Consider the following 24,308-nt stretch of genomic DNA (forward strand, 5'->3'; position numbering starts at 1 on the left):
ATTATTATTATTATTATTATTATTATTATTATTATTATTATTATTATTATTTTAAGTTCTTTGTGTAAGCTCTAACACAAAGTGGGAGGTAAGCAAAGGCTTAAATAATTGATCAAAAGGAGACTGTACATAAACAGCAGAGGAAATTGAAAATCAAAATGTAAAGGGGAAATGGAGATCAAACATTGCCGCCTCGCCACAGGTTTTCACTGTCATTACACTTCCTGCTTCCACCTTGAACAGAATTTTACTTTGCCAGTTCCTTACTCTTTGTGTAGGAGCAGCCACAGATCTGGAGACCTGCAAGTAGATCCTGGTTTGCATGACGTTTGCTTTTCTGTCACCTGTGCGTTCCTCAAAGTTGCTTCTTGAGCAACCTCCTCCAGCCTAGTGGCTTCTAGATGTATGTTGACTCCCATTATCCCCATCTGGCATGCTTGATGGGAACTGCTGCTGCTGCCCATCACATCTAGAAACTGCCAGGTTGAACCAGGATTGAACGTTATAAACAAGAAGCCTTGCAATGTTTTGGATATAGACTCAGGATACGTCTACGCTATAATGCAGATTGACACCACTCAAAGTGCTGTAGTTCCATCCTATGGAATACTGGGATTTGTTGTTGTACAAGGTTTATAGCCTTCTTTGCCTAAGAATTCTGGTGCCTCACAAAACTACAAATCCCAAGGTTCTGTAGGATGGAGTCATGGCAGTTAAACTGGTTTCAAACTGCACTATTTCTACAGTATATATACACCCTCAAAGGCTGATGAACCAGGGCCTGCAAGTGGAAGGGATGCCAGGTCCAAGTACTGTGGCAAAGCAGGGTTACGGTAGTCAGGACACTAGAGCTTTCCCCCAAAACAGGGCCACTTCCCTTTTGTTCTCCTAAATAACTGCAATTTTTGAAAAATACAACACTAGACTTATTCTGTGCAAAAGTTGCATGTAGCATTTTTGTGCAGAAAACAACATTGTTGATGAGAATCTTCACATTTTGGGAGAGACAGGTTGAGTCTCTCTTATCCGGAGTTCCTCAGTCTGAAATACTCCAAAATCCAAAATTGTCCAATGAGTGGATGAGATAGTGACACCTTTGCTTTCTGATGGCTCAGTGTACACAAACTTTGTTTCATGCACACAATTATTTAAGGTGTACAAGATGATGATGATGATGATGATGATGATAATATATTAATATTCCACCTTTCCCAAGGGAATCAAAGCGGATTACAACACAAACATAACAATAAAATGCATATGAAACAGAAAAAAATTTCATGTTTAGACTTGGGTCCCATCTCCAAGGCATCTAATTGTGTATATGCAAATATTCCAAAATCCAAAATACTCTAAAATCCAAATTGCTTCTGATTCAAGCATTCCAATAAAGGGAAACTCAACCTGTACTTAACTAATGGGATTTTCACACAGCCAAAAGTGACAGGAGCATAGTGGGATGCTCCCATCACTATCGCGCAATTCAGATGACATTGTGCGACATCGCCATAATTGCATCATTATCCTACAAAAAAAGAGTAGTTCTAGTGCCACTTTTCATTTATGGGAAAGTCCTGTGAATGAAAAGTAGCACTAGAATTACTCTTTATTCAAGGGATAATGATGCAATTATGGTGATGTCATGTGATGTTCTCTGATAATCTTCAAGCAATTGGGCAATAGTGATGGAAGCATCCCATTATGCTCCTATCACATATGGCTGCATGAAACTGTCCTTTGTAGCCGGTACAGAATACTGGCCTTCTAATTTAAAAGCTTACAGAAGTTGAAAGTCCAGCCCTTTTCTTCCTAGGAATACACATTTCTCTTGACCGCATCAGATGTTTGCAGGGATAGTGGCACCAACAACAGTGTGGGGTGCTTGGCCACTGCAGATCATGGAGCATTTGGTCTAACCACACCACTGTCTTGACCACTGAAGATCTTAAGACCTTGTGAAGCTGAAACCTTTGAGCCAGAATTGAAATACATGCTCTTCGTCAAATTCCTTTTGGTATTTTAAGCTGTGCCAACCGAGCTGCAGTATCTGCCTGTTTTGAGTACCACTGGTTACCAAATGCTTTGATATTTATAACTTCGCCATCTGCTGCCTGCTGAATTCCGGAGGGCGGAAAGCTACTTGGGTTTCCACGATGGACATTCTTTTAAGATTTCAGGGAGCGTGGGAAACTGCAAATGGGCTAACATGGGGAGAGGAGCAGGAAGAGGAGGGAAAAGGATCAGCGTCCTGCAGTTGGTGACAAGCTGCACTCACAAGAAATAGAGCAAGTCCTCGGAGAGGTGGGATGCTCTGAAGCAAAACTAACCCATGCATTTTTTAAAAAAAGTAAATCTTAATACAAAATGTAGATGTATCCTCTTACATTTTATGCTTTTAATTTGGGCAGCACTCTGAGATCTTTGGCTGTTTGGCCATTTTAAAATGTGAATAAGTAAATATTGCAGAGAATCCATTTATATCCTTGTTACAATTTTCAGCCAAATCATGTCATGAAAGATGGAAGAATCTGGAGATGATTCGTGTCACAAAAACTATGAATACATTAGATCAGAGCTTACTAAAGTTAGATTTTTTGGACTCCATCTTCCCAGATTCCAATGAACATAACCATTGGAAGATTTTGGTAGCTATAGTCCAACATTTCCAAGCTCTGAATGAGATTTCAATATATCCATTTATAAAAGCAATGTTCCTATTTATAAAAGAAATACTTTCAATAATAAGCAATGTGATGTGAATGTTCAGTGCTTTGTCACTGGCAGAAGAATAACTTCATTGTATAGTATCAGATCTAAACTTTTTAGCAGGTGTATTTATTGATTTCCCAAAAACAATAGGTTTGTTAGTCCAAAGCCATGTAGCTATTGCGGGGTGGGTGGGTGGGGGGTTGCTTGCATAAAGTGGGATTGGATACCTGCTTAAACAAATCTGTAAAGTAGAAGCCGTTAAAAGTATGGCCAGTGAGTCATATGCGGCACCCCTTGAAGCCCAAAGTGCCAAATTTCCATATAAAATCCCCCATTTAAAAAAAAATTTTTTTTTTGCCATGGCTCCACAAAACAGCTCAAAATTGCAGCAGTGGTTTTGCCACCCACCTGCCAAAGCCCTCCAAACCAAAAAAGTCTCCAAATAGCCTGAAATCTAAACCTAAAGTGACTCAACATCACGTCCAGTTGTATCAAGTGTGCTCAGGGGCAGTTTGGGGTGAAAACTGCCCCCTCTTCTTCTGCAGTTGCCCACTTTTGGTGGAAGGAGCACAGCCAGCAATATAACCAGGAGACAGAATCCTAGAATCCTATAGTTGGAAGAGAATCCAAGGGCCATCCAGTCCAACCCCATTCTGCCATGCAAGAACTCACAATCAAAGCACCCCTGACAGATGGCCATCCAGCTTCCAAAGAAGGAGACTCCACTACACTCTGAGGGACTGTGTTCCACTGTCCAAGACTCTTACTGCCAGGATGTTCTTCCTAATGTTTAGGAGGATTCTCTTTTCCTGTAGTTTGAATCCACTGCTCTGTGTCTTAGTCTCTGGAACAGCAGAAAACAAGATTGCTCCACCCTCAATATGACATCCCAGAACAATGGATGCAAGCTTCAGGAAAAGAGATCCCACCAAAACATTAGGAGGAACTTCTGGACAGTAAGAGCTGTTGGACAGTGGAACACACTCCCTTGGAGAGTGATAGAGTCTCCTTCTTTGGTGGTTTTCAAACAGAGGCTGGATGGCCATCTGTCTGGGATGCTTTGGTTGTGTGTTCCTGCATTGCAGAATGGATTTAACTGGATGGCCCTTGTGATCTCTTCCAGCTATGTGATTCTATGATTCCTTCAAATATTTAAACATGGCTATCATGTCATGCCTTAACTGTCTCTTTGCCAGGCTAAACATACGCAGCTCCCTAAACTGCTCCTTATATGGTATGGTTTCCAGACCTTTCACTATTTTGGTCACCATCCTCTGGACATGCTCCAAATATCTCTCTTTAATTGTGGTGCCCAGAACTTGATACAGTATAGTATTCCAGGTGGGTCTGAACAATGCATAATAGAGTGACATTTTTACTTCCTTTGATGAATACTTTATTTATTTATTTATTTATTTCCAAGATTCATATCTTGCCTTTCTCCCGCAGCAGGATTCAATACACAATATTCCTGGAGATGCAGCCTAGAATCATATTGGCTTTTCTAGCTGCCGCATCACACTGTTGACTCTAGTTCAACCTGTGGTCCATTAAAACTCCTAGATCCCTTTTGCATGTTCTGATATCAAGCCAAGTGTCACTCATCCTATATCTGTGCAGATGCCAATGTAATGCTCTAACAGGATTCTGGCCATTACAATTAGGATGCAATCCTACAAATCTAGGAATGATTTCCTTTGAATGAAGCAGGGCATACTTTGATGCAAACACATGTCTGATTGACAGTTGTTGCAGCTGTGAGGGCCATTGGCTTTAGATCTGGGATGGGAATGTGGCCGAACTGAAGTGGATGTTGCTGAACTGTAATTGGCAAATCCAGCCAATAAAGGAAAATGCAAGCTCAGCAACATCTGGAGAACTGCACAATATCCACTCTTGCTGTATGTTTGTACCTTCAAGTTGCTTGTCGACATACGGCAAGCCTATGAATTCCATAGGGTTTTTCTTAGGCAAGAAATACTCAGAGGTGGTTTGCCATTGCCTTTCTCTGAAAAACAGTCTACAGCAGCTGATGGAGGTCTCCCTTCCAAGTACTACCCAGGGCTGACCTTGTTAGCTTCCACGAGATGGTTGTAAAGCGGGATTAGACCTACATGTAGGATAAGGCTTTCAGTGCCTACTAGTCCCCATCAGACCAGGATTAAGGGCAGCATGCCTCTGCAATCCACTTGTGAAAGGGAAAGTGCTAATGCAGTGACATCCTTGTGGACTTTCTGAAGGCATTTGGATGGAGAAGTCGGGGAGATGATGACCTAGATAAGATTTTGCTTTGATTCATCAGGGCTCTTCTTTGTTGGCTCAAGCAAAACGCTGCTCTTGTTTAAGGAGAAAGATAGAATAAGCATTTTAAAACATACATCTATATAGTTTCAGTTATACCAGTTTCATACCATTTTAATTGTCATGGTCCCTACTTGAGGAATCCTCGGAGATGTAGTTTGATGAGGTACTTAAAAGTACCAAAGCGACCTGAAAGAGAATCATTTTAATCTAGATCAGTTTAATTCTGTACTGGAGATAATATTCAGATTGGCATCAGTAGTTCTCAGGAGTGGGTTAGAGCTCTCTAGTAGGGAATTCTATATAGTTTATTGAACTACAAATCCAAGGATTTCTTAGGGAAGAACCATGATGGTTAAGAGTATTTGTTTATATTGGTGCATGCCTTTCTTGGTGAGATTTGTTCAGAGGAGGTTTGCCATTGCATGATACTGATAACTATGTAATCCAAATACATGGCAAATACATTCTGTTGTTTATTATCCTGCTTCCCAGAATTGGGACTCAAAGTGGGTTGCAATTTCAACTAGTTATAATAGCGCTAAATTATCATTAACTACAAGATCATAGTGAAGCCCTTTGTTTTTGGAAGAACAGTAAAGAAGGGGTCATTCTAGCTTTCCTAGGCAGGACCTGGGACCAGCCCTTGAGAAAGCCCTAATGTCTCTAGCCTCTGCAGAAGCTGAGATTTTACGTTAAGTAAAACTTCCAGTCGCTGTTCTGCTTTAGCTGTTTTGTAAGAAATGAATCTGATACCACGTTTCAGTGTCCTTTCCCAATGAATGAAGCCACAGCTGTAATTCACATCATGTTTTTTGTGCCTTAGAGATTTAGAATTGTAGAGTGACCCATTGATCTTCGCATTACACAGTAACTCAATAGTCTTTAATGTTGCTATTACAAGGGGAATAGTGATGCTCCTCAACTGTGTTGCAGGAAGATGGCTTTTTATATTTTGTAATGAAAGGGATTAAACATGGGGTAGTTACTTTGTCTTTCAGGCTAATTCAACCCGTGTCTTCTTGCCCAAGAAGTACTACTGAAGACAAAGGAACCTAATTCTATGGCGTTTATCAGACAGGGTCTCTGCCACGTGGAACTGGGGCTTTTGCGTACTGGGCGATTTGAATTCACGTGCGAATGTACTTTCATACTTGGGAGTCCTTCCGCATTGGCAGGATTCGAATTGCCCAATCCGCATTCGCGCGAAGTGCATTCAGTGCAGAATGTTTTTCCAAACCGGACCTTAACATGCGGATTGGCCGATTCGTATCGGCCGACTCGCACATGCTCAGTGGTGCCCTGCATGGGTTGCGACCTTAAACACTTCCGGAGTGAAAAGGGAGGTCAGGTCCTTTTCCTGTTTTTCATGCCTGGCATGACAGCCCGGTAAACAGCTGGAGAGCAAGCTCATGCACATGCGAGACAACTGTGCCTGGTACTGTTCCTCTTACATTCCTGCTTGGTTTTAATGTAACAATTACCTTCCCTTGCAACAAATTAGCAATGCCCTGTCTGTGTGTGTGTGTGTGTGTGTGTGTGTGTGTGTATGAACATAGGCATGGAAATTATATATATGTTTTGCTCTAGGTGTGTGTGTGTGTGTATACACACACACACACACACACACACACACACACATACATATTATTGGGTGTGTGGGTATATATGCACACAAATAGTTGCATTTGTGTGGTGTGTGTGTGTGTGTGTGTGTGTGTGTGTATATATATATATATATATATATATATATGCACATGCATGATTTCACATGCTCTGTGCGTGCCTTGGCATGTATATGTATGTATATATAGATATATATTTATATATTTATAAACACACACACACACCTACTTATTCTCTGGATCTGTTGGGGTCCGTGTGTGTGTGAGAGAGTGTGGGTATGGGTGTGAGTGTATGTATGTATGTATGTACACGTAGGTACGAATATATGGGGAAATATATACAATGTAATTTGCTGTAGGTGTGTGTGTGCATTTCTGAATGTGTATGTATATATTTGTCTATGTATATATGTGTCCATGTCTGTGTGTGTGTGTGTGTGTGTGTGTGTGTGTGTGTGTATATATATATATATATATATATATATATATATATATTCACACATATGAAATCACATATGCTCTGTGTCTGGTGGTGTATATATACATTTATATATGTATGCATATACTGTATATCTGGCAGTTTAGTAAATAGATAGACCAAAAATCATAATTAAAATCTTTTATTTAACGATTGCTTGTCTCCTGGGCTTTTGTACAAGTTGGTGTCGGGGAAGTTCGGAAGAACACACCGAGGATAGACAGGGCAAGGTATTCCCCCAAGCAAGTCCAGCAAAAAGCAGGGGTCCCAACTTCAAATGCTGCAGTGTCCAGAAATGTCATCCCCAGCGTGCTGCAGGATCAGAAAAGAAAGGCAAACCAAGAAATATTACTTGATATCATACCCAGAAACACTCATACGTGTACAGGAAGGTCTACAGGCGGGTAGATAACTATAGCTAGGAGCGATCATATACAGTGGACCCTTGTTATACGCTGGGATTTGGTTCCAAGATCCCCCATGTATAACAAAATCCGTGTATGCTCAAGTCCCATTAAATATAATGACATAGCAAAATGGTGTCCCTAATAAAAAATGGAACATCAAGGTAAATTTATACTTTTTTGGAACATTTTCAAACCGTGTATGCTTGAATCCGTGTATAAAAAATCCGTGTATAAGAAGGATCGACTGTATATGCACATGCTAGCTATGGGAGGATTGTTCACATGGGGTTCACCATTTCCATCCTATGAGGCTGAGAGAGTGTGACTTGTCCAAGGGCTTTCTCTGGGAGGATTGCAGGTCAAATTAGGGGGTCAGATAGGGGGCCTAGGAGAAGGCAGTGGATGATGGGATCGGTGGCAGGCAGAAGGAGAGGTGTAGAAGGGCCCCTGGGGGAAGGCAGTGGATGATGGGATCAGTGGCAGGTAGAAGGAGAGGTGCAGATGGACACCCTGGAAGAAGGCAGTGGATGATGGGATCGGTGGTAGGTAGAAGGAGAGGTTCAGATGGGCCCCTGGGGGAGGCAGTGGATGATGGGACTGGTGGCAGGCAGAAGGAGAGGTGCAGATGGACACCTTGGGAGAAGGCAGTGGATGATGGGATCGGTGGCAGGTAGAAGGAGAGGTTCATATGGGTCCCACGGAGAAGGCAGGGGATGATGGGATGGGTTGCACACCGAAGGAGAGGAGCAGAAAGAACATTGGAAGAAACCCCCCCCCCTCATCACAAGTGGGTAAATTTAAACCCCACTTTGCAGACAAACCCTTGGAAGGACTGCAACCTTACCTTCCCTCTGCGCCAAGAGCGCTCCTCCCCCGGCTTCCCTGGAACCGGCAAGAGGAAAGACCCACCAGAAGGAAAAGTGGGGCAAATTGCAACAGGGCATCATGGGAGAGTTGGAATCTGGGGGTCTTGCGACGGAGTTCAGGACTGGGAATTCACACCAGACCCATTCGCACTGAAATTGAACAGGGTCCCAATCTGGATATTGCCAATCCACATATTAAGTGCACTCGCCAACATACGCCAAAAAGAGGAACCAGTATGCACTCAGTTCGGAAGCCCCGCAGAAGGGGCGCACTTTGTGCGAATGCGAATTGGGCAATTTGAATCCAGGTATGAAAGTACATTTGCGTTAGCACGCGAATTCGAATCGCCCAGTGCGCAAAAGCCCCAGTGCGCAAAAGCCCCAGGCAGAGACCCCATCTGATAAACGCCTATGTGAATATGTCTCAGGCTGCAGAGATAATAGACATATTTTATAAAAGAAAAGAGGAAGATCAAAGGTGGGAAGCCTTCTCTGAAAGTTCAGAGATGGCTCTCTGGTCCATTTTGGAAAGCAGAAGTCAGTTGCATCCATTCTTAAAGGGGAAGTATTTTAGAGAGACGTTAACTTTGTCACTGATATTATTAAAGAACAAATGAGGGTAATGTGTGGCCTCCAGATATTATTTAGCAGCTCCCAGCAAGCAAAGCCAGTGGTGATGATACTAGAAGTTTTGGTTTAACAGTTTGTGGCTGGCTGAATGAATACTACAGTGGATAGCAAGTTTGAATGCAGCCAAGCTGGATTCTTTGTTAATTAATATAGATTATTTATACAGCTGTAAAGGATTTTTTCTTTTGTTTTGTTTAGGTTTCTCCCCTGAGGCACTGTATTCATTGCACACACCATTATTGCCTGCATTAAGATTGATACAAAAGGGTGAAGAAATTGTGGGCAAAGGTGTTTACATTTTCAGGGAGAAAGGATGTGTGGGCATATTCAGCAGTTTTGGTGACATTCAGCCTAAGTCCCACACAATGCTGTAATTCTCTCTTTGGGAAACACACTTTGATGTACGTTTTCCAATTGCTCTCTGTAGGTGTGTACCTATAATACCCCTTTTGTGTCTCTCGCGCTCTTCCTCTCTTCAGTTGCTGATTCCCTAGTTCTTCATCCTGAATAGCGTGCCACCCAACAAAGAGAGGATTGAATGCCATTTTGCGTGTTTTAAGCAGGTGCAGTGCGGGAAAGTCAGAAGAGGACGCTCAAGTGCGTTACATTGCTTCCTCCTACAGTTGTTTAGCATCTCTAAGTTGTCCTTGCATCTCTCCTAACTGCAGGGAGGCCAGAGCAAGGTAGGTTCTATGCCTCTTGGGAAAAACCTTTCAGCCAGCACCCTAATTTTCAGCAACCTTAGACAGCATAGCTAGTGATGGGAGCTGGAGGCCAACGATTTTTGGAAGAGACACATGAGAGTAAGAAAAAAGATTCTATCTAAGCATGAGGAAGAACTTGTTATACTGCTGGACCTGTTTGACAGTGGGGTAGATGGCATTGGAGGATGGTGGAATCACAGAATCATAAGATTGGAAGAGACCCCAAGGGGCATCCAGTTCAACTCCAATCTGCCATGCAGGAAGACACAATCAAAGCACCCCGAGAGACGACCATCCAGACGCTGTTTAAAAACCTCCAAAGAAGGAGACTCCACCACAATCTCTGAGGGTGGAGTTCCACTGTCAAACAGCTCTTACTGTTAGGAAGTTCTTCCTAACGTTGAGGGGGAATCTCTTTTCCTGTAGTTTGAATCCATTGCTCTGTGTCCTATTCTCTGGAGCAGCAGAAATCAAGCTTACTCCATCCTCAATATGATACCCCTTCAAATATTTAAACATGGCTATCATACTACCTATTAACTGTCTCTTTTCCAGGCTAAAGATATCCAGCTCCCTAAGTTGCTCCTTATAAGGTCTGGAGGTTTCCAGACCCTTCACAATTTTCATTGTCCTCCTCTGGACACATTCCAGCTTCTCAACATCATTTTTGATTTGTGGTGCCCAGAACTGGACACTGGATTCCAGATGAGGCCTAAACAAAGCAGAATAGAGTCTTAGGCCCATTCCGGACGGGCGTATAGTACATCCCCAGGACATGCTAGGATTAGGAAGAGGCGTCATTTCCTGACGCCCCTAACCCTAGTACGTATTGGGTACGTAAAAATGGCGGCGCCCGTCCACACGGGGGCCGCCATTTTGATGTCACGGACGCATAGCGTCTGGACGTTGTGCGGTGCTAATGACGTTGCGAGTGCGCCATTGGCACCTCGCGACATCATAACCATGCCGCAAAAAGAACCGTCATTTTGGGGCTTCTTTTTGCAGCACGGAGGAGCCGCACGGTTTGGATGCTGGGGCTCCTCTGGGCTGCAAATGACGGTGGTGACAGACCGCCCGTTTTGGGTGGTCTGTAACGCGCCTTACTATTACTTCCCTCTATCTAGACACTATTCTTCTATTGTTTAGCCTTAAGAAGTGATATGATAGCCTTGTTTAAATATTTGAAGGGTTGTCATAGTGAGGAGGGATTGCTTGTTATCTGCTGCTCCAGAGACTAGGACCCGGAGTAATGGATGCAAGCTCCAGGAAAAGAGATTCCACTTAAACATTAGAAGGAACTTCCTGACAGTAAGGGCTGTTCAACAGTGGAACATTTCTCAGAGATTTTGGTGGAGTCTTCTTCCTTGAAGGTCTTTATACAGAGGCTGGATGGCTATCTGTCGGGGAAGCTTCAATTGAGAGTTCCTGCATGGAAGAATGGGGTTGGACTGGATGGCCCTTGGGGTCTCTTTCTCACTCTGCGATTCTATGATGCAGTTTAGAATTGCATTGGCTTTCTTAGCATTGGCTTTTTTAGTTGCTGCATCACACTGTTGACTCATGTTCAACTTGCGGTCTACTAGGACTCCTAGATCCCTTTCACATGTACTGTTTGTTAAGCCAAGTGTCCTGCATCTTCTATGCATTTTGTTTTTTCTGCCTAACTGCACTACCTTACATTTCTCCATGTTGAAATAGACGTAATCTTCATCTTTGGAGGTCTTTAAACAGAGATTGGATGGGCATCTTTCAAGAGTCCTTTAGTTGCATATTCCTCCATGACAGGGGTTGAACTGGATGGTCCTTTCCAGCTCTGTTATTCTATGACTGGCACCCCTGCTGAAGACCAGAGAGATCTCCCCTTATTGAGTCCTGAGCCTATGTTTTTGTTGTAAGAAGGGCAAAGGCTGCCATGTTTGGGAGATGCCAACATCTCTCAGTAACTGCTTCCAGTTCTGGATAATACAGACCACGTCAATCCTGGCCTAGATCAAATTATGGAAAACGGATTATTTATTATTGATCACCATTGCATTTAACAATAGTCCGGTATGGCCTGATGGCAAGTTTGCAATATTTCCTTCTTGCCAAATAAGGAACGGTTATATAATGGTCCAATCCCCTCTGCCTGTTCCTAGTGATATCAACATTCACCTCAGTTCTTCATCTCTAAGGCTGCATCTGCACTGAGGAATTAATGCAGCTTGACACAGCTTTAATTGCCATGGTTCAATGTTATGGCATTAGGAGATTTGTAGCCTTCTCCGTCAGAAAACTCTAGTGCCACAACAAACTAAAAGTACCAGGATTCCATAGCATTGGTTTAATCTGCACTGCAAAAATAATACAGTTTGACACTGCTTTAACTGCCATAGCTATGGAATTCTGAGAATTGTAGTTTTGTGAGCCTTCTCTTTAAGAGCACTCTGGTGCCACAGCAAATTACAAATCCCAGGATTCCATGGGATGGAGCCATGACAGTCAAAGTAGGATCAAAGTGCATTATTTCTGCAGTGTATGTTAGGCCACTAAGTCATGGCAGTTAAAGTGGTATCAAACTGCATTACTTCTGCAGTGCAGATGCGGCCTTAATGTTTCAGAAATATCAACTTCTCTCCGCTGTTTCTATAAAAATAAAAGAGAAAAGAGGTCTGCCTGTGTGTGTGACTGTTTTCAACTTTGTCACATTTTTAAAGTCTAGACAACTGAAACCTAACAGGGATAGTCGTCCCTCAGGGTTATTTTGTTTTTCGAAATTGATTAATTTTATTTAATTAAAATCTGCCTGTAGCCTGCAGTATTATCTTCAGATATGAAGTGGGAGACTGCCTTAATCCTCCCTAGAGAAGATTGCAGTCGTTCTCCAGAGGGTTTCTAGGCAACTCCAGTCATTGCTTCCATCTGCAGGGTCCCTGAACCCTTCAAACCAAGATATATATATATGTGTGTGTGTGTGTGTGTACACACACACACACACACACACACACACGTATATATACACAAGCTAATGGAGTGCACCTGGGAATTCCAAAAGAAAATCAGCATGTGCTTTATAGACTATAGCAAAGCCTTTGACTGCATAGATCATGAAATGCTATGGAAGGCCCTTAAAGACATGGGAGTGCCAATGTATCTGATAGTCCTAATGAGGAATCTGTACTCGGGACAAGGGGCCACTGTCAGGACAAAACATGGAGAAACAGAATGGTTCCCAATTGGCAAAGGGGTCAGCCAAGGCTGTATCCTTTCATCCTACCTGTTCGACTTGGTGTCAACCTGCGACACAGCTCCATTTTAATTCAAGCCCATTGATGAATGTGAATGCGAATTGGAGTAAATTGAAATGGGCAGATTCAATTGCAGTTTGAAAAGTGTGAACGTCTATTTGGTACTAAATCGCTTTATCGATTTGACTAAAAAATCGGTTTATTATGTAGTGTGAATGCGGCTGAAATGTGTTTAAAATGGGACTGGGGAGATTCATAGATGAAAGTGCTCTGCATAGATATCAGCCACACTTGTGTTCTGCTGCTAGATAACAAAAGAAGTGGAGGGTATTGCCATCATGTCTTCACAAGAAGCTCATGGTTCAAAAAGAGAGTACTGGGCTACATAGTACTTTGGTTTGATGTAGCACGGTACTTCTACTATTTTTATGTAAACTGTCCTTCCACATTTGCGGCTTTGACTTTTGTCAGTTTGATTATTAATGAATGTTATTAATACGTTCTCTCTAGGAATCTCTAGGTTCTCCAGCTGTGGTCAGCGTCCACCAGAAGTCGCTGTGGAGGAGCTACAGATTCCTAGAGAGAACACTTCTCTAAGCATTTGTAGGTCCTCTATTGCAGTTCTATGATCAGTGTCCAGCTAATGTAGACCACAGAGTTGCACTGGAGGACCTAGAGATTCCCAGAGAGGTGTTCTCTCTGTTACAAGTGGTTTTTTTATTTGTGGGATCCTGCTCCCCCAGCCCCAGAGAATGTGAGGGGTAGAACAGTAGTACTTTTATCAGTATTTTTACTGTATATACTTGAGTATGAGGTAATCTCATGTATAAGTCGAGGACATTGAGAAACTGGAGCCATGTGTCCAAAGGAGGGTGACTAAAATGGTGAAGGGTCTGGAAACCATGCCCTATGAGGAACAACTTAGGGAGCTGGGGATGTTTAGCCTGGAGAAGAGAAGGTTAAGAGGTGATATGATAGCCCTGTTTAAATATTTGAAGGGATGTCGTATAGAGGATGGAGCAAGCTTGTTTTCTGCTGCTCCAGAGACTAGATCACGGAACAATGGATGCAAGCTACAGGAAAAGAGATTCCACCTCAACATTAGGAGGATCTTCTTGACAGTAAGAGCTCTTTGAGTGGAACAAACTCCTTCCTCGGAGTGTAGTGGAGTCTCCCTCCTTAGAGGTCTTCAAACAGAGTCTGGATGGCCATCTGCTGGGGATGCTTTGATTGTGATTTCCTGCATGGCAGAATGGGGTTGGGCTGCATGGCCCTTGCAGTCTCTTCCAACTCTATGATTCTATGATTCTGTGATAGATTTTGGGGCCAGAATGATGGATTATGATATGGCCCGTGGATAAGTCGGGGTAAAACTTAGGGGCATGTAATGAAGGATGTAAAGGACAAAGCAAAGGAAAACAATGCTAACAAACTTACAAAATTCCAGCACTCATAAATATTTGTGTTCATACTAAGGACTGGATGGATGAGAGTGCTTCCAGGGCAGATGAAATGCTTGCCTTTCACCAGGGGGATGGTTTAAAGTACAGTTCTTACAATAACCCATGGATAAGTCGACTCAGGGTTTTTTGGGGTCAATTTTTTATCCTAAATTTCTAGACTTATACATGAGTATATACAGTATATAGACCAGAAGGTGTATGAAAGAGGAATAGGGTGAGGGGAAGAATTTCCTTTCCAACCTTCTTTTTTTACTTGGAGCCACTCCTTCATTCCTCATTTCTCCAAATCGATGCATCTTGGCTCTGTGCCCACTCTGCTTTTGTGAGGAGTGCAGTGAAAGATCAAGATTCATAACTTTTGCAAAATCCATTCAATGTCACTTTAATAAATAAAGTTTGATAACATAGTTTTGCAAATTCTCCTTTTTAAAAAACACACAATCCCACCCCGTATGGTGCCACTCACCCACAGCACTCTTGCACCTCCCGCATTTATTCCCACAGGTCTAGCAAGCTTTGGCTAATTAGACTGGGGTCAGATAGTGACAATTTTTCCATTTTGTGATAGTTTTCTTTTAATTCTTGTAACCTAGGAAAACAGGACTGGGCTCCAATACTACTGTACTGTGAGAAGGTAAACTTGAATTTGTCGAGGCGCTAATTGTATGAACTGAAATGGAGCGATCAAAATAAATTAAGCTAGATTTTAAATACTCAGAAGAACATTATTTTTGAATGGAGGAAAATAAGATTTGAATGGCAAAGGTTTATACAAACTGAATGAACATGGGAAGTCAATTATAAAAACGTAGGTTTGGAAAATGATGACCATTTTGTATGATATGATTTTTATATTACTTGCTGCAATAATACAATTAAAAATAAAAAACCTGCCGCCTCATGGCATGTTCCTGTTGTTTTGGGGGAGTGCTGTGTGTGACACCAACCCTAATGACGCCACGGCCATAACAAACTACAGTTCCCAGGATTCCATAGCATTGTGCCACAGCATTTAAAACAGTGTCAAACTGCATTATTTCTACCATGCAGAATAGATCATCAGAAAACATGTCAAAAGTTACATGGTTTTCTTATAATAATAATAGTATGAGCAATTTAACGTATCAGTCCAGGGACCAGCCGTTATGAAAAAGACATGCTCCGTACATCTACTGATAATATGAACTGCTATTACAAAGTGCACAATCTGATACAGAGTTGTTTCCACATTTTTCAAACAGTAGCTTCCTCTCTTGTAATCACAAAGTCTTTCGGTAGCGATTACCCGAGATAGAGGTAATTGTTTTTACAGCAGCAAACCCAAATGCAGCAGCCAGCGGGAGACTTTTTCCGTGCACAACTTGCTTTTGCTAATACAGCTAAAAACAAACAAACAATTGCATAAAAAGTTTTGAGGAAATGAAATAACCTGTCCAATTTAAATCAGTTTAGAAGCATTTAAAACATAGTAATAAAAGCAGAAGTACAGAACTTCCCATTAATAGACTCTTTTAGAACAACCAGTTGTGGGTGATGAGTTACAAACCAAAACCTTTTCTAAAGAATAAGGTCTTGCAGACCTGACAGTTGTTTGGTTTCTTTCTTTCTTTCTTTCTTTCTTTCTTTCTTTCTTTCTTTCAGTGTTTATTAGATTACAAACTTGAAAACAACAGAGATGAGCCAATAACAACAATAAAAACAAGTAAATAACCAACAAAAACACAAAGATATAGAGCTGTAATTCTCCACTCCCTAAAAAAGTAATCCAGGTCACTAAAATACAATGTCAAAATACAAATCAACCCATACATTCACTTTCCACTTATAACATTATCTATATATATAGCATTACTCTTTTACTCGTCCAGTCAAGGTATTGTGCAAGATACTTGATAGGACTGCCATATCCCGCCTGGGGGCGGGACTTTCCCGGTTTGGGGCGGGTCTGCACGGTCCCTCCCCGGTTTGGCCCCGCCCCCAGGATTCCCCCCCCCCAGTGAGGCTCTGGGGGCGGGGGCCTGGGAGGAGGAGGAGGCCGCTTGCCACCGTGACGATGGCCGCGATGACGGGTGGCCCCCGCGCCCCTTCCCGGCCTGAGAGGAGGCTGAGGCTTCCTCCCAAGCCGGGAAGGAGGACAAGGTTTTAAAATGTAGGACCTTTTTTAAAAATTTCCTGGCCAGGTTTTTTTAATAAAAAAGTCCTACATTTTAAAACCGTGTCCTACATTTTCCCCGGTTTGGAGGTCCTCAGGGATGGCAACCCTAGATACTTGGTATTTTTATTTTTATATTACTTCATCTAATAGTACTAATAAACTGTATTCCCCATAATTGTTGTTCGTCTGCTGTGATTATTTCTCTTCTTATAAGTGTAATCTAATTTATATCTATATTGGTACCTCCATGTTTAATATCATCATATCACTATTACAAGCGTCTATAAGAAAACCTATTAGTCTTTATACTCCGTCGTGGTTTTCATCAACCAATTCCTAATGTAGAGCCACCCAAATTACTCTGTATCTGAGATAATAGAGGATACCACTATAATTAAATTCTTCCATCCTTTTCCTTTTTAGCAAACATGTCAACTTATCAATTTCCGTGAAATCGTATAATTTTTTTAACCAAGTTCCGAAAGATATCTTTCCCTTCTTTTTCCGATTCAATTCTTGCCGCTGGGGTCATATAAAATATTATTTTTCCAAACTTTTTTTCTAGCTTTTCGTCCACAACAATATTTCACAAAAACAATTTTGGGGCCATAAATATTTTGGGTTTGTAAGATTTCTTCCATTTTAAAGCTAATCATATGCCAAAATTCTTTCGCTAATTTACAACCCCGCCATTATTCCTTATGAGATAGATCCCTATCCAGTTGCTATCCTTCAGTATTTCCATATTTCCGTGTTCCTTTAGTCCTTTATTTTATTTAATGCCTTATCTAGTATAACTCCAGGGATTTTCACAGTAATCTATCAACACTTGCCAGGTTTGCTTATGAGTATCAACATTTTGTCCTTCCATTACAGATGAAAGTTTGTCCAGCTCACAGAGGACAGTTGTTTGGTTTCTCACTAAACTACAAATCCCAGGATTTAAAGGGATGGTTAAACAGGGTTCAAATTGCTGTAATTGTGTGCCTTAAATACTATGCACAGCTTTATGTTCAAGCAGGCTTTTAATGTGTAATTCCACCCAGGGAGGCTTCTTATTAGCGCATTTGCATTTTAAAGTTTTTAATGGCTTTACTATCGGACCTCTGCCTCCATGGATTCAGCCTCCACAGATTCAACCACCCACGGCTTGAAAATATTAAAAAAGGAAAACAAATTCCAAAAAGCAATTCATAAATTGACCTATTGATAAAAAATACAACAGTGGGTCTTCCACATTTGTTGGGGGTTAGGGCCTTCCTAAGTCATTCCTCATAAGACTTGGTTTCCAGACTCTTCACCATTTTGGTGTCCCTCCTTTGGACACATGGCTCCAGTTTGTCAACATTTTTTTTTAATTGTGGTGCCCAAAACCTGGACACAATATTCCAGGTGGGGCCTGACCAAAGCACAATACAGTGGCACTATTACTTCCCTTGATCTAGACTAGACACTATACTTCTATTGATGCAGCCTAGAATCGCGTTGGCCTTTTTAGCTGCCGCATCACACTGTTGACTCATGTTCCACTTGTGCTCTGCTAGGACTCCTGGATCCCTTTCACACATATAAGTCTCGTTCAGCCAGGTGTCTTCCATCCTATATCTATGCATTTCACTTTTTTTCTCCCTAAGTGCAGTACCGCACATTTCTCCCTGTTGTAGTTCATTGTGTTAGCTTTGTGCCCAGCTTTCTAATCTATTAAAAGTCGTTCTGAATTTTGATTCACTTTGGTGATCACTGATAAATGCGTATGGCGTTGTAGTCTTAGGGTGCATATTGTTGTTTTGCGGCTTAATTTCTGATACATCTTGGGGTTTTCTTGTCAAGATTTGTTCAGGGGAGGTTTGTCATTGCTATCTCGAGGCTGAGAGAGTGTGACACTTGCCCTCTGGTGACGCAACAAACTATAAGTCCCAAAATTCCATAGCGTGGAGCCATGGCAGTTAAAATGGTGTCAAACTGGATTATTTCCGCAGTGTGGACGGACTCATAGTCTGCCTCCACACTTACAGAAATAACGCAGTTTGACACCGCTTAAACGCCATGTTTATGTACTGTGTGCACTTTCTCTTTGTTTGTGGGTTTGTTTGTTTTTTAAAACATACACTTCAGGGAAATTCCATGAATCTATGGACTGTTTGACTCCTGTTTTAAGAAAACATGACAATATAAAGATACTCCTGAGGTAATCCCATTTTGACCATGAAGTAACACCATTTTGGGCGGGAAAAACCAGTTCGGCCAAGTGCGCATGCGCAAAGGATTCACAGCTGTTTAAGACGAAGCGAAAGACTCCGCAGTTTTCTGTTGGCAAAGAAGCTCCGCCCCTTCGCCGCGCCGAGTTCGGGTTTCTCCTTCGGGCCGGCGGTCCTCAGCCCCGCCCCTTTCGCTTCGGCAATCTCCGTCCACCTTCGTCTCTTTCCGCGCTGCCTTCGTTTGTTTCTGATCGCCCTTCGTCTCTTTCCGGAAACAGCCGAAGACGCGCGTTGAAGGAACCGGCAGCGGCCGAGGCGAAGTAGAGAGAGGTTGAAGCGGCGGCGAGGAGGACGGCTCGTTCTTTGGAATGAACCATGTGCGGTGAACCCGGAGGGGAGGACAGCGGAGGAAGCGAGTGCTTGGCTGCGGGGACAAAGAGCTGAGGCAGGAGCGGCCACCCCTTTCCCATCCGCTCGTAATGGTAGCTTCCTACGGATCCCGAGAGCGACTGACTGAACACTGCGGGAGGGTTGAAATCAGAAGGTGAGCGAAGGGGGGGAAAGGACCGTACCATTAATAGGTGAGGAAAGGGGGGTGTTTTGTGTGCAGATGGGCCACCTTTGCGGGGTTTGCGGAGGGAAGACGGGAGAGTCCCCCCTTTTCTCATGCGGAGTGGTACAGCCTGGGGAATAGGAGCCCTCCCCCTTCCCTTGGAGGGTCAGGGGCTTTAAATGGGGCTCCCCCCAAAAGAGGGGGGCTGGTGGGGCAAGAGGGGCCCAGGCCCCCAAATCTGGGGAGGGCTTCAGGGTCAGAGGTCACTTTATGAGCATGTTTTGTTTTCTCTCCCCCAAAATTGGATCCAAAGTACTGTATAACCTCTGAGTTCAGTTCAATGGAAGCATGAATAGATGATGCATTGTTCTTGCGATGTTTGTCTCTTCTTCCCCAAAGGACCCAGAGTCAATGGGAATAATAACAAGCATATCATTGATGATGATGATGATGATGATTAGAGTGTAGCTAAGACTTCAGCTCAATTAAAGAGTTAATGGGGGTATGGAAACCTTTAGCTCTCAGGGAGGAGAGAGTTTGGCAGACAAGGCTTGACTTCCATTTGCTCTTTTACTTTATTACTATCTTTTATTCCCCCCAAAATTGGAGCCAAAGAGAGTCCCAACCAAGTCCCTCTGACTTCAAGGAAGTCCAGGAAGGAATTGCTTCATAGCAATCTTCAACAGAGTTGTCCTTCAACTGCCTGGTTGGTTTTACTTTGTCTCGTTGTTGGTTGTTGGTTGTTGTTGTGAGCGGCCCTTGAGTGGCCCTGGACCCAGGCGCCTCCAGCCTCTCCTTCTCCCTCCGCCTTCATTGCCTTCTCCAGCGACTCATTTTTCCTCATGATGTCTCCAAAATATGACAGCCTCGGTTTAGTCACCTTGGCTCCCAGAGATACTTTGGGCCGGATATGTTTTAGGACCCATTTGGTTACCTTCTTGGTCCACAGGGTCCTCAGCACTCTTCTCCAGCCCTGCAGCGTCTGCAATGGCAGGGACTTAGGTAGAAACAATGAAATGCACAGAGATAGGACGGGACACTGGCTTCAGATGACATGTGAAAGAGGGCTAGGAGTCCTAGTAGACCACAAGTTGAGCCTGAGTCATAGAATCATGGAGTTGGAAGAGTCACCAGTCTGATGCGGCAGCTAACAAGGCCAATGCGATTCTAGGCTGCATCAATAGAAATAGAGAGTCTAGATCAAGGGAAGGAATAGTCCCACTCTACTCTGCTCTGGTCAGGTCCCACCTGGAATATTGTGTCCAGTTCTGGGCACCACAATTCAAAAAGGACATTGAGAAACTGGAGCCATGTGTCCAGAGGAGGGCGACTAAAATGGTGAAGGGTCTTGAAACCATGAGGCCCTATGAGGAATGACTTAGAGAGCTGGAGGTGTTTAGCCTGGAGAAGAGAAGGTTAAGAGGTGATATAATATGATAGACCAAGCTTGTTTTCTGCTGCTCCAGAGACTAAGACACAGAACAATGGATGCAAGCGACAGGAAGAGAGATTCCAGCTCAACATTAGGAGGAGCCTCCTGACAGTAAGGGCTATACTCCCTCAATGGAGATTGTGTTGGCGTCTCCTTCCTTGGAGGTCTTTAAGCAGAGGCTGGATGGCCATCTGTCAATGGGGATGCTTTGATTGAGAGTTCTTGCATGGCAGAATGGGGTTGGGCTGGATCAGGGCCCTTTTTGGGGTCTCTTCCAACTCTGTGATTCCAGTTCAGTGCTCTCATTATCTTGGGTGAAATTCTTGTAGAACTTCTGTGGCCATTATCCTTGTTTTCTTAATGTTCAATAGTAAGCCTCCTCCTTTGGCAGTTTCCTCTGTAACTTTCTTTATTACTTGCTGCAGGTGTTTCTTGGTTTTGCTGGTAGTCTTGTCTCTTCTGCATATTTTCGGTTGTTAACGTTCCTTCCATCTTTGCTTCTCCTTTCTGCTCTGCGGATGGTATTTTCTGCATATTATTATGCCCCTCTTTCTTTCCTGAAATTGGACCCAAAGTGAGTATTATGACCTAAATTAAATGGGTATTTTGTGCTCTTTGACTCTCGGTGGACAGAGCTTTTGCTGAGATCATAGGATTGCAAAATTTGAGGATCATATTTTTTTTTTATAAAATGTGTGCTGGTCTTATAGGAATTTGGCATCCTAAAGCCAAAAGTGACCTCAGATTTGCTCCGTCACATACAGTTCCCCCCCATTACTTGCTTTGGTGTCTCTTGTTGGATTGTGTGACTGAATGTATTCTGCAAAGAGTAAGCAAAGGGTTAAAGGCTTCAAACAGACTTTCAAAATATTTCAGTCTGCTGATAAGAAACACAAAAATCAATTCGATAGCACTAAAAGAAATCGCACTGGAGGATCTGCATCCACACTTAATCAACGCTGAATAACAACTGAATTGATAAAAAATATCAAATTTGTGATATCAGAAATACATTAAAACAGCTACAGTATTGAGAAAAGGTTTTTTTCATTCCAGGCCTGTGTTATTATTAACAATTCTGGGTATTAAGAGCCTCTGTTCTTTAATTTAATTTGATTAGGTATTCTGTACTCATCGAATCATTATCTTGGGTCCCATATCAGGAGAAACAGGAGGAATATAAATAACTAGTTGAAGTAAAACAGACACTGTTTCCTATGTATATCAGAATACTAATCTGTGTCGTTGAAGGGCTGTAGGTCAGTGGGATAGTATATGCTTTAGATGTGGAAAGTATATTAACTGGCTTAATATGATGACAGAGAAAAGATAGTAAGAGACACGTCTGTCTGAAATAGACAATGCAGGGCTGATTGACAAGGTCACAAAACCCTCTCTTGCTAGCCTTTTGCATTCTTTAGACATGTCACTAAACATATGGACAGGAATGACTTTGTAGACATTATCTACTTGGACTTCCAAAAAGCTTTTGATAAAAACTTTAAGTAAGAGGCAGCCAAAGAACAGGAGGCAGAGAGTAGGGATATGTGAAGTCAAAGGCCTTTATAGCTGGCATCCATAGTTTTTTGAGGGTTTTCAGGGATCTGTGGCCATGTCCTAGAAGAGTTTCTTCCTGACGTTTCAGCAGCATCTGTGGCTGCCATCTTCAGAGGAAGCAGGAATAAATTCAGAGAGTAGGAATAAGTTGACAGTTCTTGCAGCAGAGGGTCATGAGCACTGAGGCCCTGCTGAATTAAGATCTGGACCACATATTATTATTATTATTATTATTATTATTATTATTATTATTATTCCCACCCCTGTGGTTTAGTAGAATTGCACCCTTGCAATGCTGTTTCTCCCTTCTCCACTTGTCTTCTTTGGTCTGGCTTAGCAAAATTTAGAAAACGGTGATGAGAACGGCATGTATGGCAGCGGCAAGAGTTTACTCAGCTTGTCTGATTCTAACTTTTTCTAACTGATTCTAGTTTTGTAGAGCTGCCAGAAAGTTAAGAGATATCTTAACAAATAAGACACAAGTTCTAGTCATCAGCTCTAAAAACTTGTAGGAGAAAGAGTCTTTTTAAAGAGCTGGTTTGATTCCAGATTCTTTCTGGAATGGACTGGAAGGACTTTGTTCATGGGAATTGTATTTACTTCATTTTGATGTAGATGACCCCCCCCCCCCCAACAGTCACCTTATTCTGTACCAGATTGCCTTGTTCATTTATTTTCGGGGGTCTGCAGAGTCTTCTATGGGGAGGAGGGCATGGGGATTCTTGTTTTCACCATCATAGTGACACATACCTAATGTTTTTAGCATTTTTATTGTCTTTGTTTTATTTTCTCTTTTTGCATTTATCTGTTAGATGTTCTGCCCTTTGGTAGAAAGGGTGTTATAAATAAACATTGTTGTTGATAGTTTTATATCATTTGAGCACCTATCACAGCAAGGGTCCTTTTTGAAGAATATGAAAATGAATGCCTATTAAAAATAATGATCTTTTTACTTTTTAAAAAAGGCACTCTGCTTACTGCTGGGTCAGTCTGGATCACTTGAGTCAACTTGTTTTTCAAATGCCATGGATAAAGCCCACTGTACTTGGATTGCACCATGAACTGACGGAGCCAGTTTTTAATTGGATGACTATAACCCCCACAGTTTTTGGTTTTCTGTTATTCTGTTCCTTTGGGGATGGCGCCTATCTCCTCCTTTTGCCAGAGCTTATCAAAATAATTTATTATCATAGTCTGTCTTCACTGTTGGATGAAATCAATATTAAATGGATGGTTCAGCCGTTGTGATGACAGCCAAAGGCCCAACTGGGGAATGCTGCATTCAGCAAAGAGTCCTGTGTGGGAGTAGGGTAATGACTAGTGTCTCTTGGTATTTACGTTCATCTCCCAACATTTTTGACTTTCCTTTCTTTAGCAGCCTCTCCATCCTCAACTATAGAGTGCTAAAAGGCTTTTCACCCAGAGATCTGCTTTTGTTTTGATGCGCTCCTTCTCTTCATTCCTGCAGCTATAGTTTATCTCTGTTCAGAGTTCAGTTGTATGCAGCCAAATCGTCTTGGCAGCAAAACTGTAGTACAAACAGTCCATGAACTGTTAGACATTTCATTGTAAAAGGGATGTCAAAACAACTTTTTGAGGCAGTCGTTATTTTTCTTTTTTGAAAGGGGAGAGAGAGGGTGCAAAGAAATGCCAAAGATTTGTACTATGATGTACTGTTGTGTGCATCTGTTGCAGATGCACGGCGGGAGGCATATGTTGAAAGTGAAATGAGAATCAAATTGGTTTTGTTTATGTATTATTATTATTATTATTATTATTATTATTATTATTATTATTATTTTAAATATTCCATCCTGAATCCCAAGGGATCTCAGGATGGTTTACAATAAAATTAATTTAAACAGTGCAAAACAAATTAAACAAGCATATTAAACAATTTAACAGCTCAAAACAAGACAGTTTAAAATTAGTTAAAACAGTTTAAGACAAGTTAAAGCCATGCAGATGTGCACATTTGGATGAAATCATATGACCAAAACACT

The 24,308-nt window shown here is 42.1% G+C and overlaps 1 protein-coding gene across 10 annotated transcripts in view; it reads left to right on the forward strand.

The window, feature by feature from the left end:
* The window catches only part of EXTL3 (exostosin like glycosyltransferase 3), a 215,683-nt gene that overhangs the window by 13,083 nt on the left and 178,292 nt on the right, over positions 1 to 24,308 (forward strand). For 6 of the 10 annotated variants that reach the window (XM_042447688.1, XM_042447775.1, XM_042447696.1 and 3 more), the window contains exon 2: positions 19,042 to 19,307. The exons of 2 other annotated variants lie outside the window; for them this stretch is intronic. The gene's annotated coding sequence lies outside the window, so the exon portion shown is untranslated. Of the gene's footprint in view, positions 1 to 19,041; positions 19,345 to 24,308 lie in introns of those variants that run through there. 2 more of the 10 variants (XM_042447739.1, XM_042447723.1) reach the window with 2 other exon arrangements.

Source organism: Sceloporus undulatus, chromosome 1, assembly GCF_019175285.1.
Source record: "Sceloporus undulatus isolate JIND9_A2432 ecotype Alabama chromosome 1, SceUnd_v1.1, whole genome shotgun sequence".
Lineage (NCBI taxonomy): Eukaryota > Metazoa > Chordata > Lepidosauria > Squamata > Phrynosomatidae > Sceloporus > Sceloporus undulatus.